The sequence below is a fragment of the Pocillopora damicornis genome, chromosome 2, assembly GCF_964200805.1.
Source record: "Pocillopora damicornis chromosome 2, jaPocDami1.2, whole genome shotgun sequence".
Classification (NCBI taxonomy): Eukaryota; Metazoa; Cnidaria; class Anthozoa; order Scleractinia; family Pocilloporidae; genus Pocillopora; species Pocillopora damicornis.
In genome coordinates this window covers 24282904-24300059 of record NC_142671.1, presented here as the reverse complement: position 1 = coordinate 24300059, position 17156 = coordinate 24282904, and the positions used below count along the sequence as shown (strand labels likewise).

General features: G+C 40.7%; 1 pseudogene across 1 annotated transcript; it reads right to left on the bottom strand.

The window, feature by feature from the left end:
• Positions 1–14406: 14406 nt before the first annotated feature.
• On the bottom strand, positions 14407–16894 carry LOC149050444 (uncharacterized; annotated as a pseudogene). The gene is made up of 2 exons (XR_016183474.1): positions 15941–16894; positions 14407–15538 (listed from the first exon to the last, which is right to left on the bottom strand). The product of XR_016183474.1 is annotated as an uncharacterized LOC149050444 (transcript).
• Positions 16895–17156: the final 262 nt, after the last annotated feature.

Below are 17156 nucleotides of genomic sequence, written 5' to 3'. Positions count from 1 at the left end.
TATAGCACAAGTGAAGCAGATTTTAAACTTTCATACGATTGTAGGGAAACTATACTTAATTAACTCTCGATAAATTGGCCTGACATAACTCGATGATTATTTTATTATTTTGTAGCCCCAAAAGCCCGGCTTGTGACTTTGGAGGTACTGAACTTGATATATTTGATACACAAGGCACCCTTCAAGTAGGAAGGTTAGAATAATATTGCTTTTATGACCATATATTGCACTCGGTTAACATATGTAGATAATTACTTAAAAAATACTTATTATAGCTGTATTCAGAAGCATAGACAATATGCTTTTGCTTTATTTTATTGTAAGGGGTTTCTTTTTATGTATCATGTATCCATCCTTTAATTTCCTCCTTAACCTGCCTGCAAATAATTGAATTTTATGTTTGAATTCAAGATAAAACAGAAGTCTTGCAGATTTCTCATTCCAGGTGGAATTCAGGTGAGAACATCAGTGTGCTGTATTCGATTTACGTTTACATTAATTCAGCCTCGCTTCCGTTCATGATTCGATGTATGATCACTTCCGGTAATGGCGACGACACATGTTAGAAAATATTAAAAGTTCTGTGTTGAAATCCAAGAATATATCTCCGTTTCTCGTGCCATCCGAACACCACATGGTGTCAGAAGTGAACAAGAAGATATAAACTGTGTCCAGAACGGATATTTAGCGATCAGTGATCAGGAATTACGCGGAAATATGGCTACGAATCTTCCACCACCGAAAGCTCTTTGTCTATCGGGAAATGCAAGTGAGAATTTCAAGTTGTTCAAGCAGCAGTACGAATCATATGTGAACGCCATTGGATTATCTACTGCCAGTAAGGAAAGGAGAAGTGCTATACTGCTAAATCTCGCAGGTGAGGAGGCGCTGAAAATCTACAATGGCTTCACATGGGCTCCAGCTGTAGGTGACCCCGAAGGGGAGGAACATGTACCAGCAGAGGACAAACTGGATCCGGAATTAATTCTGGAGAAATTCCAGAGGTTCTGCACGCCGAAAACAAATGTTACTTATGAACGTTACAAGTTTCACAGGTATACGCAATCAGAAGGTGAGAGTTTCGATAATTTCTTATCACAAATTAACACTCTCGTGTCTACGTGTGCCTACGGTGAACTAAAGGACGATTTTGTCAGAGATAAGATCGTATTGGGTATAAATAGTGATAAGGTCAGAGCACGGCTGTTGAGAGATGGTGAACTGACTTTAGAAAAAGCGATAAATGAGTGTAGAGCAGAAGAATGTTCTGGAAGGTGGGCTCAGGATATAAAAGGAGAGACTTCTAAAGTGCAGGCAGTTCAACATAGGCGGAAAGGAGGCCCTCGTGACAAGGGACCACGTAGTAACGGGCAGCAAAGAAGTGCATCAAATTGCTCCCAGGCGTCGAATAGCCGGTCATGCCGGTGGTGTGGAAAGGAGGTGCACCCCAGAGAAAGATGCCCTGCAAAAGACAGTAAATGTAACAAGTGCAAACGCCCAGGACATTGGGGCAAGGTCTGCAGGAGTAGTAAAGGAAAAGGGTCTGTACAAGAGGTAGCAGAAGTGCAGTCTGACTCAGATGAGTACTACTTCTTAGGAAGCATCAGTGATGAAAGTTACTCTATTGAGAGTATCAACAACAGGAAACGCAGGAGTGCATGGTTTACGGAAGTCCAGGTGTCAGGTCAGAGCCTGAAATTTGCTGTTGATACTGGAGCAGATGTGACTGTCATTTCCAAAGCTGTGTATGATACACAGTTTTCACACTTCATTTTGCAGAAGCCTGACAGGCCTCTTAGTGGCCCAGATCAAAGCAACCTTTCAACTCTTGGATTCTTTACTGCAGAACTAAAGAAAGGTGATCAGACAATCACAGAGGATATATATGTGTTCCCCAAAGGCTCTCTATTGCTAGGTAGAGACGCTTGTGCAGATCTAGGTGTCGTTAAGTTCATTGGAAAAGTTACGTCAGATCCTATCCAGTCAGCGGAGTTCGGATCAATGTTCAAAGGCTTAGGAAAGCTAGAAGGAGAATATAAGATTAAGATCGAGCAAAACGCAGAGCCATACAGTGTGATGACTCCCAGGAGGATATCTATTCCACTACTTCCTCTAGCCAAAGCTGAACTTGACAAGCTTATCGAGCTAGATGTTATAGAACGGTGCACAGAACCATCGGAATGGTGTTCTCCTATGGTCGTGGTGCCTAAAGGAAATGGCAAAGTGAGGATCTGTGTCGATCTCACGAAGCTTAACGAAGTAGTGAAGAGAGAAAGAATCATGCTCCCCACAGTGGATTATACAATTGCTCTGATGGGAGGTGCTAAGGTTTTCTCTAAACTGGATGCCAATGCGGGCTTCCACCAAATCTGCTTGGATGAAGATTCAAGGAAACTGACCACGTTCATCTCACCATTTGGTCGATTTCGATACAAGCGAATTCCCTTCGGTATCAAATCTGGCCCTGAGAAGTTTCAGAGTGAGATCTACCGAATACTAGGTGGTCAACAAGGTGTGGTATGTCTCATGGATGACATTGTCGTGTTCGGAAAGAACCAGGAGGAACATGACAAGACTCGTACAGACATTAACACGGCTGAAAGCAGCAGGTGTCACCTTGAATAAGGATAAGTGCCAATTCAGCAAAAGCCAGATTGACTTTCTAGGTCATCGGATCGGAGTTAATGGTGTGGAAAGCTCTCCAGAGAAGGTCGAGGCTATATTGAAAATGCGTGCTCCAGAGAGTGTGAGTGAGGTAAGAGGTCTGATGGGTACAGTGAACCAGCTCATGAAGTTTGTACCCAACCTTGCTACTATGACACAACCTCTACGTGAACTCTTGAGCTCTCACAGTGCATGGTGCTGGGGTCCAGCACAGGAACAGGCTTTTAAAGAGATTAAACAATGCTTGACGAGCAGCCCAGTGTTGCAAATATATGATCCTTCACTGGAGACCAAGGTGTCAGCAGATGCGTCTTCATACGGACTTGGCGGAGTGCTTTTGCAAAAGCACGGTGACAGGTGGGCGCCAGTGGCGTATGCGTCCAAAAGCCTTCTGGATGTAGAGAAAAGGTACGCCCAGATTGAAAAGGAGGCCTTAGCTAGTACCTTCGCATGTGAACGATTCACAGATTACATTCTGGGAAAGGATATTATACTAGAGACTGATCATAAGCCTCTTGTACCACTGCTATCCACGAAGGAGTTGGATCAACTACCCGTACGTATTCAACGAATGAGAATGAGGCTCATGAGATACTCGTTCACACCTGTTCATGTGCCAGGAAAACTGTTGTACACTGCCGACACGCTATCCCGTTCTCCAACACCAGCCAAGTCAGGTGATTCATTTCATGAGGAAGTGAACGTATATGCTCATCAAGTCATAGCTGGAATGCCTATCAGTGATAGCAAATTAGATGATATTATGATCCATCAACAGGAGGATGAAGCATGCAGGCAAATTATGAACTATGTAGCTGAAGGTTGGCCTGAAAAACATAATGTCAAGGGTTTAGTCAGCCCTTACTTTGCTCATAGAGCAGAGCTGACAGTGGTTAAAGGGCTGTTGATGATGGGACCTCGAGTCGTTATACCATCGTCTATGAAATTGGAAGTCCTGGATAAGATCCACGACGGTCACCAAGGGATTGTCAAGTGCAAGGCATTGGCCAGAAACACAGTGTGGTGGCCAAGCATGATGAAGAATATAGAGGAGTTAATTGAAAACTGTCGCAAGTGTCAGTCTAACAGGAAAAATCCTCCAGAACCTCTAGTTCCTACCATGCTCCCACAACGACCATGGCAATACATAGCCACTGATGTCTATGAACTCAATAAAAGACTGTATTTAGTAATGATTGATTACTACTCCAGATGGATAGAGGTAGCTAGTCTGAGTTCAACTGCCTCAGCAGAGGTCATAGACAGGATGAAACGTGCATTTTCCAGATTCGGAATTCCAGATCAAGTAAAATCTGACAATGCCAGCTACTATACATCAAGGGAATTTAAGATGTTCACTTTAGATTACGGGTTTCGACATGTCACTAGCAGCCCAGGTCATGCTTCAGGCAACGGTGAAGCAGAGAGAGCAGTGCAAACAGCTAAACGTCTCCTAGCTGGCTCTCAAGATCCTTATCTTGCTTTGCTACAGTATAGAGTGACACCATTGGCTAATGGTTATTCTCCAGCTGAGCTAATGATGTCAAGGAGGCTAAAAACCAAAGTGCCGGTGGCCCCGTCTCAGCTGTCCCCAAACCTTGTGCAGAATCATGCCCTACGTCAGTTTGAAGACAATCACAAAACCAAACAGAAGCTGCACTTTGACAGAAGGCATTCAGCAAGGCCTCTTGTTCCCTTAGAGAAGGGAGATGAAGTGATGGTACAAGACAGAGGACAGTCTGGAATAGTAGTGGAGAAGTGCACACCTCGTTCTTATGTGATCCATACGGACACTGGGTCATATAGAAGGAATAGAGTACAGATCAACAAGATACCACCCCCACCCCCAGCTGCAGCTACATCTCCAGCCAAACCCACACCGGTGCCAGTACCTCCATCACCTAAACTTCCTTCACCCCAAACAGCTAACACTGCAGAAGGAACTGGCACATCCAAAGTGTACACCAGATCTGGCCGTCAATCTAAGCCCTCATCTAGATTGAAGGATTATGTGCCATAAGTGAAGTTATACTTTCTGGCCAGATTTTCTCTGGTTTCTCAGACAGAAAGTCATAACTATGAACGCGTATTCTAGTGTGTGTGAGACTTAGTGCAGAGACAAACGACAATAGCTACCCAGGATGTGTTTCTTAACAAATGACGATTACTTGAGGACATTTGATTGACGTTGTTTTGATTTTGAATTTCACGCTAGATAAGAAACAAGTATGTCTAAGTAGTTTCTCTTTTATTATCTTAAAGGGGGAGATGTGCTGTATTCGATTTACGTTTACATTAATTCAGCCTCGCTTCCGTTCATGATTCGATGTATGATCACTTCCGGTAATGGCGACGACACATGTTAGAAAATATTAAAAGTTCTGTGTTGAAATCCAAGAATATATCTCCGTTTCTCGTGCCATCCGAACACCACAATCAGTAAACAAGTTAAAATCATATGCTTCTCCTGAATCTTTAATTTTATTGCCCTGGTTTTTTTCAGAAACCCTATTTTATATCTCTGTGTGACAGCTAATGATTAAAACCTCAGTGAATAGATATGCTATATTTTAGTACTTTTTTAAATTCCATCTTTTTGTTTTTGGCATTTACTATTTTAAAATTCATAAATGGCATTCCCTTTTCATCCTTGTAAAGAGATATTGCACATTTCTTTAACTAAAATATGAATTATGAAGTCAACTTAATTTCAATGAGTTTGAAACTTCTTACTACATAAGAACACTTTACTGGCGTATACTGTTATATTTATTTGCTGTCTTTCTGTAACACATAATTACCATATGTGTCTCAACCCTTTAACTCCCAAAATTTCATGAGTAATCCTCCTTACTGTCTGCCATACAATTTATGTGATGCTAAATTTGAGAATTTGGAATTGGATCAACCAATAATCCTCAAATTGATATTTGTCTTTTCTTGTTACTTGCCTGCTCTATGTCATACGAATAGTGTAAGGAGAAATTCTGTCTAGGTTAACAGTGGGACTTAACCCTTTAACTCCTGTTACGATAAATGCGTCACTTGTCACGTTACCTGTTTCCTTATTTGGACATAAAATAAAGTTGTTGCTTTTAACTGAGTGTGTAGTTCACATGTCATAACATGGTGTCAGAAACGGGATGGATTTTCTGGGCATTCTGCACTTTTTTTTGAAAATTAATCGCCGAAGGTACCTTGATGATACTGTTCGCTTATATTATTCGTAATTTCAAAGAGAATTTTGAGCTCAAAGTGTAGAAAAAAGAACTCAAGATGCCGTCAGATAACGACCACGTGGAGTCGGCCGCGCAAATCGACGTGCCATCAATGGTAGCACCTAACACAGTTCAACCCACCGCCCCAATTTATCCTCAAGTTTTTTCTCCAAATTTTCCGCTGCCAAGTCCTATGAAGTGTCACGGTGACGTTACTGGTAACTGGGATTTTTTCAAGCAGCAATGGAGTGACTATGAAACAGCAAAAGGCCTCGATAAGCGAGAGGAATCGGTCCGTTTAGCGACTTTGCATTCATCGATGGGCAGAGAGTGTCTTCAGATCTTACTTAACCTAGATCTTCCAGAGGACGATAAGAAGAAAATCGACAAATGTTTAGAAGCTTTAGAAAGCTACATCAAACCTAGCAGAAATTTGGTTTACGAACGGTATGTTTTTAATACGTGTGAAGAATCTGTCCAAAGTTATGTCACACGTCTGAGAGAATTAGCCGCGTCCTGCAAATACGGTGCACTAACAGATGAGCTTATCAGGGACAGGCTCGTCATTGGTTTAAAGAATCAAGGTGACAAGGTGAGACTCTTGAGAGAAAAATCCCTGGACTTGAAGAAAGCCATACAGATGTGCACTACGATTGAAATCGCCTCGCAGCAAATCAAGACGATAATAGGCGCTGGAGACAACAAGACAGAAGATGTAAAGAAATTTAGCGAGAAGAAATTTCCCCATAGAAGTCGTAGTAAGAAGAGAGATGGAGGACGATCGTCAAATTTAGAGAAAAAATTAGAAAAAAAGAAATCCGAAAGTTCTTTCGAACCGACCTCTAAGTATTGTGGTCGTAAACAACGTCATGAAAGAAGAACAGAGTGTCCAGCGTTCAAGAAAACGTGCAGCAAGTGTCAAAAAAAGGGCCATTTTGCGTCTGTATGCCGATCCTCAAAGAAGATTCAACAATTCGAAGAAGACGAGGATGACTGTTTGCAAGTGGAAACTGTGTCTATAGTCCAAACTAAAGCAAAACAGTGGCTTGCAGATATCAGTTTCTTCAAATCAGCTAAAGAAGACTTCACCACAACCTTGGCATGTCAATTAGACACTGGAGCTACATGTAATGTAATTGGCTTGGACGACCTCTCAGCTATCACACAGTTAGGAGACCCACCCATGAACAACTCCTCAGTTAAACTGAAGCTCTTTGGCGGCACAACTTTGAAGCCAGTTGGTGAGTGCGACCTGCATGTCAGACACAATGGCAAACAACAGGTTCTGAAGCTTCACGTCCTAAAACACAAGTGTAAGCCCTTGCTATCGGCTGAAACCTGTGAAAAGTTGCAACTCATCCTCCTAAATGTCAGCGTCCCCGAGAGTGTACGTCAGATAAGTGAGACCCTACCACAAACATGTCTGTCAAAGGAAGAACTCTTGAGCAAGTATCATAAAGTTTTCAGTGGATTAGGACATATTGGGGATGTAAAGATTAGGGTTGACCCGAGTTTTAAACCAGTACAACATTCCCCCCGTCATGTACCAGTTGCACTACAAAAGGAAGTTAAGAACAAGATTCTAGAGTTGGAAGAGAAAGGCATTATTAAGAAAATGGTGGAACCTTCCGAGTGGATCAGCAGTATGGTAGTAGTTGCCAAACCTCAGAAGATTCGAATTTGTCTGGATCCGAAAGACCTGAACCGTGCGATACAACGTCCCAAATTTCAAAATGCCAACATCAACAATGATGAACCAAAAACGTAACAAACTCACCGAACAAATTCTACATTGCCGCTCTGAACTTTCCAAAATCTGTCCAGCTGTTTTAGTACAATCCATTCGTGCGAAAATTCAGGATGCCAATCCTAAACTTTTTAAACATTTGCACCAAATTAAGGCCCAAAAACTCGACCAACTTATCGGTCCTCAAGTTACTAACGACTCATCGCCTGAAAACCTCAAAACTGTAGTTACCATTCCAGAAAATTTAATACTTTCCGATTCAGAAAAATCAGTTCTCAGCAAGGGCTTAAATTTTGTTCCCATATCACAAAAAACCGACGAATTTTCAGTTAAACACGACGTTGAGAAATTCCTTTGCTGCGTTCAGTTGAAAGCCTTTTTTCATGACAAGGAGGATGATTCTAACACCTCAAACAAAGATAATTTCGAAACACTCCAGATTCGAAAGTCTAAATGGACTCCCCCAGAGGGCCAGTTCTCATCTTTAGATTTTTTCCTCAAAAAATGTCGCCACGATATCAACAAACTTAAATTCAATCGTAACACCAAATTTTCCAATCTTTCTTCGGAAGAGTGGTTGGCACTAAAAAGTCTAAAAAAACGCAAAGACATTGTCATTAAGGCGGCCGACAAAGGCGGCGCAGTTGTTGTTTGGTGGGCCGACCTCTATCAAAAAGAAGCTTTGCGGCAACTTTCTGACACCTCCTTTTATGCCAAAGTCGACAAAGACCTCACTGTAATTAACCAAAACATTGTCAAAAATACGATTAACAATCTTATAGCTAAACAAGAACTGCCGGCCACTGCTAAAAATCTCATCATTATTACTCCTAGAACTGCATGTATTTACTTTTTACCTAAAATCCACAAACCTAACAACCCAGGCCGACCCATCGTTTCTGCCTGCAGTTGTCCCACTGAACTTATTTCCAGCTATTTAGACAAAATTATGGCGCCTATCGTCAAAACTCTACCGTCTTACATTAAGGACAGCCAACACGCACTTGAAATTTTTCGTAAATTTAGTTTCCTTGACCAAAACAAACTTATTTTCACCATGGATATAACATCTCTTTACACTGTCATTCCCAATGACGAAGGTCTCCGGGCCCTCAAACATTTTTTTGATCTACGCACTGTTAAAGAACCTAGCTCTGAAACACTGCTCCGTCTGGCCGAACTAGTACTCACACTCGATTGTTTTTCATTCGGTGGTAACTACTACAAACAAACTAATGGCGTGGCCATGGGTACTAAAATGGGACCCAGCTACGCCAATCTTTTTGTAGGTTTTATTGAACACCAATTTTTTAGCCAATACCATGGCCCAAAACCTCAACTCTACGGCCGCTACATTGATGATTGCATCGGCGCTACCTTCTCTACCAAGGAGGAGCTCACTCAATTTATAACCGCCATCAATTCCTTTCATCCGGCTCTTAAATATACCTGGCAAATTTCCGACACTTCTTTGGCTTTTCTAGACATCAAAATTTCTATTGAAGGCAACGGCTTATGTACTAGTGTTTACTACAAACCTACAGATTCACATAGTTACCTGTTGTATTCATCCTCATATCCATCACACGTCAAGAACTCCATACCTTTTTCACAGTTTCTCAGACTTCATCGTTTATGTAGTGACGACTCTGATTTTTCCATAAAATCAGAGTCAATGTGCCAGTTTTTCGATAAACGCGGCTATCCTGTTTCTGTCGTTCAAGCGGGCTACCACCGTGCCCAACTAATCGATCAACAGGCAGCACTACAAACGGCCGAGAAGGAGAACACTGACCACATTCCATTTACTCTTACATTTCACCCTCACAACCACGCAGTTAAATCTATCATTCTTAAAAATTTTAAATTACTCCAAAACGATTCAGAGACTGGCACTATCTTTTCGCAACCCCCACTTATTCATTCAAACGCGACAAAAACATAGGCAACTTTTTAGTCAGGAGTTCATTTCAAACCTATGACCAATCTGGAACTTTTAAATGCGCTCACTCACGATGCAAAACTTGTCCTTTCATTCATAACGTAGAGAAAATATCGGGACCCAAAAGATCCATTAAGATCATTGATCACTTTACGTGTACCTCCGCCAATGTTATTTACTGCATAACTTGCACTTATTGCAATAAGTTATACATCGGTGAAACAGGAAGACGACTGGGTGACCGATTCCAAGAACACCTTCGCGATGTGGAAAGAAACGACAAGGACGCATCCAAACCAGTCGCTAGACACTTTAATCTTCCTTATCATTCTAAACAGCATATGGCAGTTTGCGGCCTTTCCTTACATCTAGGCAGTTCGGAAAGCCGTAAAACACAAGAACAAAAATTTATATTCCAAATCGGCACCCTTAATCCCCACGGAATCAACGAGCGCTTTTCATTCAACTAATTTATTCCTGTTTTCTCGTCACCACATTCCCACCAATGGCGTAGCTCCACTTCCTACATATAAATCCACACACAACCCACAATTCCTCTAATCGCTCTGACGAAGGGCTAACGCTCGAAACATCATCTTTTTTACCCTTTACGGTGGCTAATTTACGTTTTCAACCCAGTTGTTAACACTAAATTACCTGCTATACTCTCCCACCGACGCAGCACCACACTTTCTTTAGAAACTTACCCCTTTATCTAAATTCATGCCAAAGCTTTCAGATGTGTCAGCACCTTAAAGAGAGCTCACTACTGACCCATTACAACTCCATAGCGGATTAAATGTGTACCTCAAAAATTGAGGTTGTTAAGTATTCATATATTCAGGCTATTGTTCTTTCTCATTACTTATTCATTCCGATGAGTTTGCCAACATGCCGGCATGCTTCCAAAGATCGTGAAGAGCGCAACTTCTTTGATGTAGGTGAGATATTTTTCTTTTGTTAACAGATGAAATAAACTCTCTCGGGAATCTGCTTGATTCGGATCAAAACAAAACGATCGGCGCTCGAAATGATAAACTATTTTCGCTTTTGCTCTTCGCAGTGATTACAACAACTCGTTCAAGATCCATTTTTAAATCTTTTGCGATGCTCTTTAATCCTAAAAACATATTAAGGCTAAAAATACACAGTGAATAGAAACTAAATCCATTCAAATGATTGCAGTTAATCGATCTCGAGTTCATTCATCTCAAGACAATGTAAACAAAAGGATACAAGATCACAAGTCTGTTCGCGCAAGGTAGCTTAATTACACTATTGTCCAAGTCTTTTGAAGTACCTTCCGCAGTTCCTTTGGTCTTCTTCCAAAATATCTCACCTTTTTCGAAACGAATAAAACCGACACGTTTTCGGCAGCCACCGAAAGCAATGCCCAAAGGAATAAACCGAGCCTTCGAGGTAAAAAATCCAGCAGTGTCACCCATTTCAGAAAGTCACATTTAATCCGCTATGGAGTTGTAATGCAGTCCAAGTTCACCTGGGCCAAACAGCATGATGAAGCCTTTGCCACTATTCAATGCTTGGTTATTCAACACCCAGTGCTTAAATTCTACAACATAGAAGAAGTAACTATTCAGATGGATTCCAGTGATAAAGGCCTTGGCGCAGTCCTTCTTCAAAATGGACAGCCAGTCGCTTACGTGTCCAGAACTCTCTCGCCAACCGAGCAAAGATATGCAACCAAAGAGAAAGAATGTCTGGGAATAGTCTTCGCTTGTGAAAGATTCAATCAATATCTAGCACGCAGAGTGCAGATTTTAGTCGAAACTAACCACAAGCCTCTAGAGTCAATATTTAAGAAGTCTCTACTATCAGCTCCATGCCATCTCCAAAGAACGCTTCTCAGGCTACAACGATTCAACCTGACAGTTAAATACAAACCTGGTTCCCAAATGCTCTTAGCTGACCATTTGTCTAGAGCCGCACAGCATGAAACCTCCAGGCCAGAGGAATCTTTTCAAGTATTTTCCTTAGGGCTGGAGAGCCTGGACCCTATGCAAGCCCTGAAGGTCACGCCAGAAAGACTGGATCAATTGCAGCGTAGCACAAGTCACGATGACACCTTGCAGACACTGAAAACCACCAGTCTGACCAGATGGCCAATGCAGAAAGATCAAGTACCAATCAAGATCCGGGAGTATTGTTCTTACCGCGACGAGCTGTCAGTACACAATGGTGTTCTTTTCAAAGGCTCGAGAGTAGTCATCCCCCAGTTACTGAGACCTGAAGTGAAATCCAAAATTCATTCCAGCCATTTAGGAGTAGAGGCTTGCCTATGCAAAGCTAGAGACACTGTATTCTGGCCTGGTATGAATGCAGAAGTGAAGGACCAAATCAAACAATGTTCAATTTGCAACGAATTTCAAGCTAAGAATCAGAAGCTCCCAATGCAAAGCCATGACCTTCCTGACCGCCCGTGGAGTTGAGTCGCTGCTGACCAGTTCACACTTCATGGCAAGGAATATATCGTGCTTGTTGACTTCTATTAGGATTTCTTGGAAGTACAAAAATTGGAGGAAAACACTTCCAGTTCCGTGATTGAATTCTTTAAGGAACAATTCAGCCGACATAGCATTCCAGATACACTAGCTAAAGACAACGCTCCTCAGTTTACAAGCCATGAGTTCCATCAGTTTTCAGTCGATTGGGAGTTTACTCACGTATCTTCTTCCCCGCACTTAAATTTTCATGGGAAATGCTTTTCTTTGAAAGTGGGGATACAGAAGTTTTTAAGGCTGATAGAAGTAAGCTGTTTGCAAGTAATAAAAGGAAAATTGACAATCATACCTTACTGCTTGACATGCTTCGCTCATACATGTCAGTTGTGTGTACCTACCATTGTAGAGGTGTCTTTAAAAAGGTAGACCACAGAATGATGTTTACTTGGCATTTGTACTTAATGCAATCATATATTCAAGCAGTACTCTACATATATATAACTGATTACATGATGTCTTGAACACTTTACACTCCAATATCAGGATGCATATTCTCCAAACTGTTCTCTATATATTTCCTTATGTGCTGACAAGGAGAATTTATTTAACAATCAAGAGGTTCTTCAATCGATTATCATTTCCTTTATTCTCATGACCTTAATGTGTGACTCAGGGGTGATATTGAATGGAGAAAAGAGATGCTAGTCACTCTCAGGGATTAAAGTGTTATTAGCTGTACACATTTTCATGTATATGCTCCTCGCATCTGTTGGCAACAATAGCTAAGATTGTTAGGAATGCAAACAAACAAGTGAACAGAAGACAGTGAAATGAGGGAAACTGTAAACTTTACCATGTGATAGAAAAACATGAATTGTGCTAGCTAATTTCCTCTATTGCCATTCATGTTTTTGATTAAATAAAATTTGACCCTTTAACTCCCAGTTCAAATTTGTAATTCTCCTTACTGTCAACTATACAATTCTTATAATTTTAGTTCTAAGAATTAAGTCTTGGATCAACTAATTATTCTCAAGTTTATATTTTTCTTTATTCTCATCACTTATCTTCAAATTCTCAACTTTGTATTAATTGTAGCTGTTTACTGTCTTAATTCTGTACCATAAGCCCTCAAAAGTTGAAGCAGGCAAGTCAATAAGCTGACTTCCTTTGTTTGGAATTGTGTGATTATATAATTTTGCTGTGTTGGTTACCATACTTTAACATGTAATATTATTATTTAGATTGCATTAAATACACTAGCTCAAGCTTTCATTAATGTATTGTGTTTCTTATCAATGGTCCTACCCAAACTGAACATTGAAATAAGGAATTGGTCACAAGATATGTGACTTTAAAAGGGTGGGAATCTGGAAAAACAAGGATCCTCCTTTAATTAGGACTGAAATTAATGGGGGCCCTCTTATTGCATTCGACGAAGGAAGAACGCTTCCGAATCTTCTGGGTTGCCTGTTATCGCGTAGGTTCCCTGTGCACGCAAGCGAAAGCTGACCCGTGTTTTTTCGTTCCATGGTTCACCTTTTCGGCGCCATTTTGAATGACGTCACAATTTCGTTGCGCAAAGCATTCTGCCTCGTGCTTCGCTGTTTGTCGGAGGGTAACCCGAAAACACTGACCCCCGTTCCGTGGACCCCCCCTACGGACCTGGTCCATGGACTACCTTACGGACCGGTCCACGGACCCCTTCTACGGACCCCCCCTACGGACCACCCCAAAAAATAGCCGAAAAAAAGATACAGAAAATATAAACAGAAATGACAAAAAGATTTGACTTACCATTTGAATGGACTGACCGCTCGTGTCGGCGTAAATTCGAACGCTTACTTCCGCAGAATTAACAGACTCAGGCGCAAGGTAATATTAATCGAATATTGCTACCTATTTCGCTGTGGCGATGTATGAAAGACCACGAAAGACCCGCATGCTTTGAAGATCACAGGAAAAAATTGAGAGATTCCAAGTTGGATTATTATTGGAAGACATCTGAATTAAACTATCCAATATTGGAATAATATTGGAATATTTCATAATTTCTTTAGGAGAAAGGAGATTTTTGGAAGATCATTGGTATATCAGTTGTTTAACAATCCAAGTTGGTATTTTGATGGTAGTTTATTGGAAAATTATGTTTTACAGGTAATAGTCCAATAAAAAACCATTAAATCAGTCTGGATTGTTTACTGACTGATAAACCAGTCATTTACCAAGACAACTCCAAGTTGGTTTTTATGGTAAATTATTGGAATATCACTTCTAGCAGGTGATAATCCAATAATAAACCACAGAAGCAAACTCGGATTGTTTGAGTGATAAACCATCATAACTATCATTTTTCCCATCATTTTTTTGTCCAATTCAATTAAGGAAAATACAATTCCGTACCTACAATGAAGGTTCTTTACAAGTGTATGGTAAAATATTTTTGTTTAACTACAAGAACTTCAATAAAAAAAGAAGACAATTATGTTGTGATTTGTCTGTATGCTCAATTTCTCCTTAATTTTCAAAACAAATCAATTACAAATATTCATAGTTACATTTCTGGGTAGTATCCATAATTTCAGCACTCCTTTCCTTGAAAGGCGTTGTTTTACACTTGATCAAGGCAACACCTCTGAATACTATCATCATGCTAAAAACATTGGAACTGATTATTACTCCTCTTCATCAATCCAACAAGAATATGCTGCTTGCCGGTAACCTTTTGAAATTCCAAGGATACTGTTGAAGTGAATGACCTGCACTGGGCTTCTTTCAGGTACCCATTTACCAGGTTGTGTACCATCCTCTACAAAAAATCTAGCATTAACAGTTCAACGGGTTAGGTTGAATGACTGTACATAAGCTTTCCAGACTTGCCCATCATTTCCTTTGACTTCTACCATGTCATGGACTACAGGATAGTAAGGAACGACAACTGTCCCTTCAGTAACAGGAAACACCCGGCGCATGTAGTCCACGACAATGAAGCACTGACCATCCCCCAAATCGTCCTCCTGCTCATCATCACTGTCATTCCTTGCAAACAGCATTACCTTTCTGCTGAGAAGTGAAGCTTCAAATATGACTGTGTTATCTGTTGGGCAGGCTTGCTTGTGGCCAGTGTCTGCTTCCCCATGATATTTAAAATGTTTCCCTTTGCAGAAGAGAACAGATACATTGTCAATTCTGACAGAAAACAAACTCTCCAGTACAGCAACAGTGTCTCCCTTGTCTGGGTCAGCAATAATCACATGTTCACCAACTCTGTAGTGCAAGCCCTCAAAAGAGTGTTCTGGTTTCCACAGACTTCGGAACACCATCCAATAACTGAAACATCATCGACTGGAACACCTCTTGCAATGCTAATAGTCTGGCAGTCACTATTAGATAGCTCCATACTTTTAACACCACCAACAAGAATGTCGACCGACAATCGGTCATATTTTACTGTGCCCTTGGAACTCTCTAAAAGTCTCTTTGCAAACGGCAATGGCCGTGCTGAAGGCTAAACAAACAAACAAATAAAAGAACAAAAGAAAAGAAAAGAAAAAAGTGTGTAAAAATGTTGACACCAATGTTAAATTTTGTGTACAAGTACATGTACATTTCCCCAAAACAAAGTGGAAAACCAAGCATGTACAATAAAGAAGGTGGAATTAGCTTTAAATTTACAATTTTTGGCTTCTCAATATTATTGTGATGGGTTTTTATTGACTAGATGGCCATGGAAACGGTAGTTGCACTTTACAATGTAAGGAAATCTTGCACACGTGGGGCGTTTTGTCTGTGAAAATGTAAATATTTTAAAAATGGCTTTTGACCAAAATGTGCAAGTATGATTGATCTGCAAGGGTGGTATCTATGACAGTAGTCGCCAACATTCAATAATATTAATAATGGTAGTTACCTTGGAAATGTCAGCTTAATGAACATTTAGATGATTTTCAACATGTTGTTTTGATTTGCTCAGTTTTAGAAATTCTCGCCTTGCCTCACTCAAAGCAAAAGTAATTTCAATGTTCTTGTGGTTGTTAGAGGCAAGAATGTACCTCCTAACGGCCCTTTCCTCTGTCCAGCATGAGTAGTTATCCATTGAGCTGAAACGAGCAATATCATCCTTAAAATGTAGGAGATTATGCAATGTGATTACACAACTTTCAACACCATGGCTCTCTTCTACTAGTACAGCATATCTCACACACATTTCGTGAAATGTATAAGCATCAGCTTCGCTCCAGCCATTTCTAGCATGGTTGTTAAAAAACTCAATAATACGGGCAAGGCAACAGAGAATTTCCCTAGCTTGAGGATCATTTTGTAGCATGTCACCTAGGCAGGCTTCCATGGCAGGAAATGCAAAATGATTAAAATCTTCTGCTTTCCAATAACCAAATCGCTTTGTGATACCAGAGGGCAATCGTCCTGTCCTATGTTCATGAGTCCATGGAAAACTTTTAAGTCGCTCATCAACTACCTGCCAGTTAAGGTCTTCATTGCCACTTTCTAGTAGGCACTGAATCTGTCGTTTGACGACATTGAGAGGAAGACCGTGCATTTCATCATAGACGAAATCTTTGTCATATTGAAAGTGGTAGAGGGGATACAGTCTATGAAATATTGACAATCCTGTGTACCCAGTGTTCTTGGATTTTTCCTGCTTAACAGTTATGCGCTCTTCTTCCTCAATATCCTGCAAGACTTCCAAACTGTTAACTATAGACTTCTCTCCATTAGGAAATCTGCCTTGCAATCTGAAACCAGGATAATAGTAATGATTGGTAGCTGGTACAAACACTCCTTGTAGATTACACTGCCTGCATCCCTTTTTACCACACTTAATGAATTTTCCAGCTTCACATTGTCCTTTAACAGTTTCAAAAAGAGGAACCGCTTTTAAGCAATAGGAGTCATATCTGTTCTTGTTGCTCTTTGTTAAGACGGGCAAGGCAATACTAATTGTATTTTCAGCCTCCATGTCCATCTCGCGCCGACAACCCCGAAAGCCTAAAATTAATTCTAATCTACCCATACAGCCTTTCGCTCTTGTTCTGTACCATTGAAGCTTTGATCTGACAACGTAAATTGAAATAGCTGTATATTAGGGAGTTTCAGATGTCATTGTG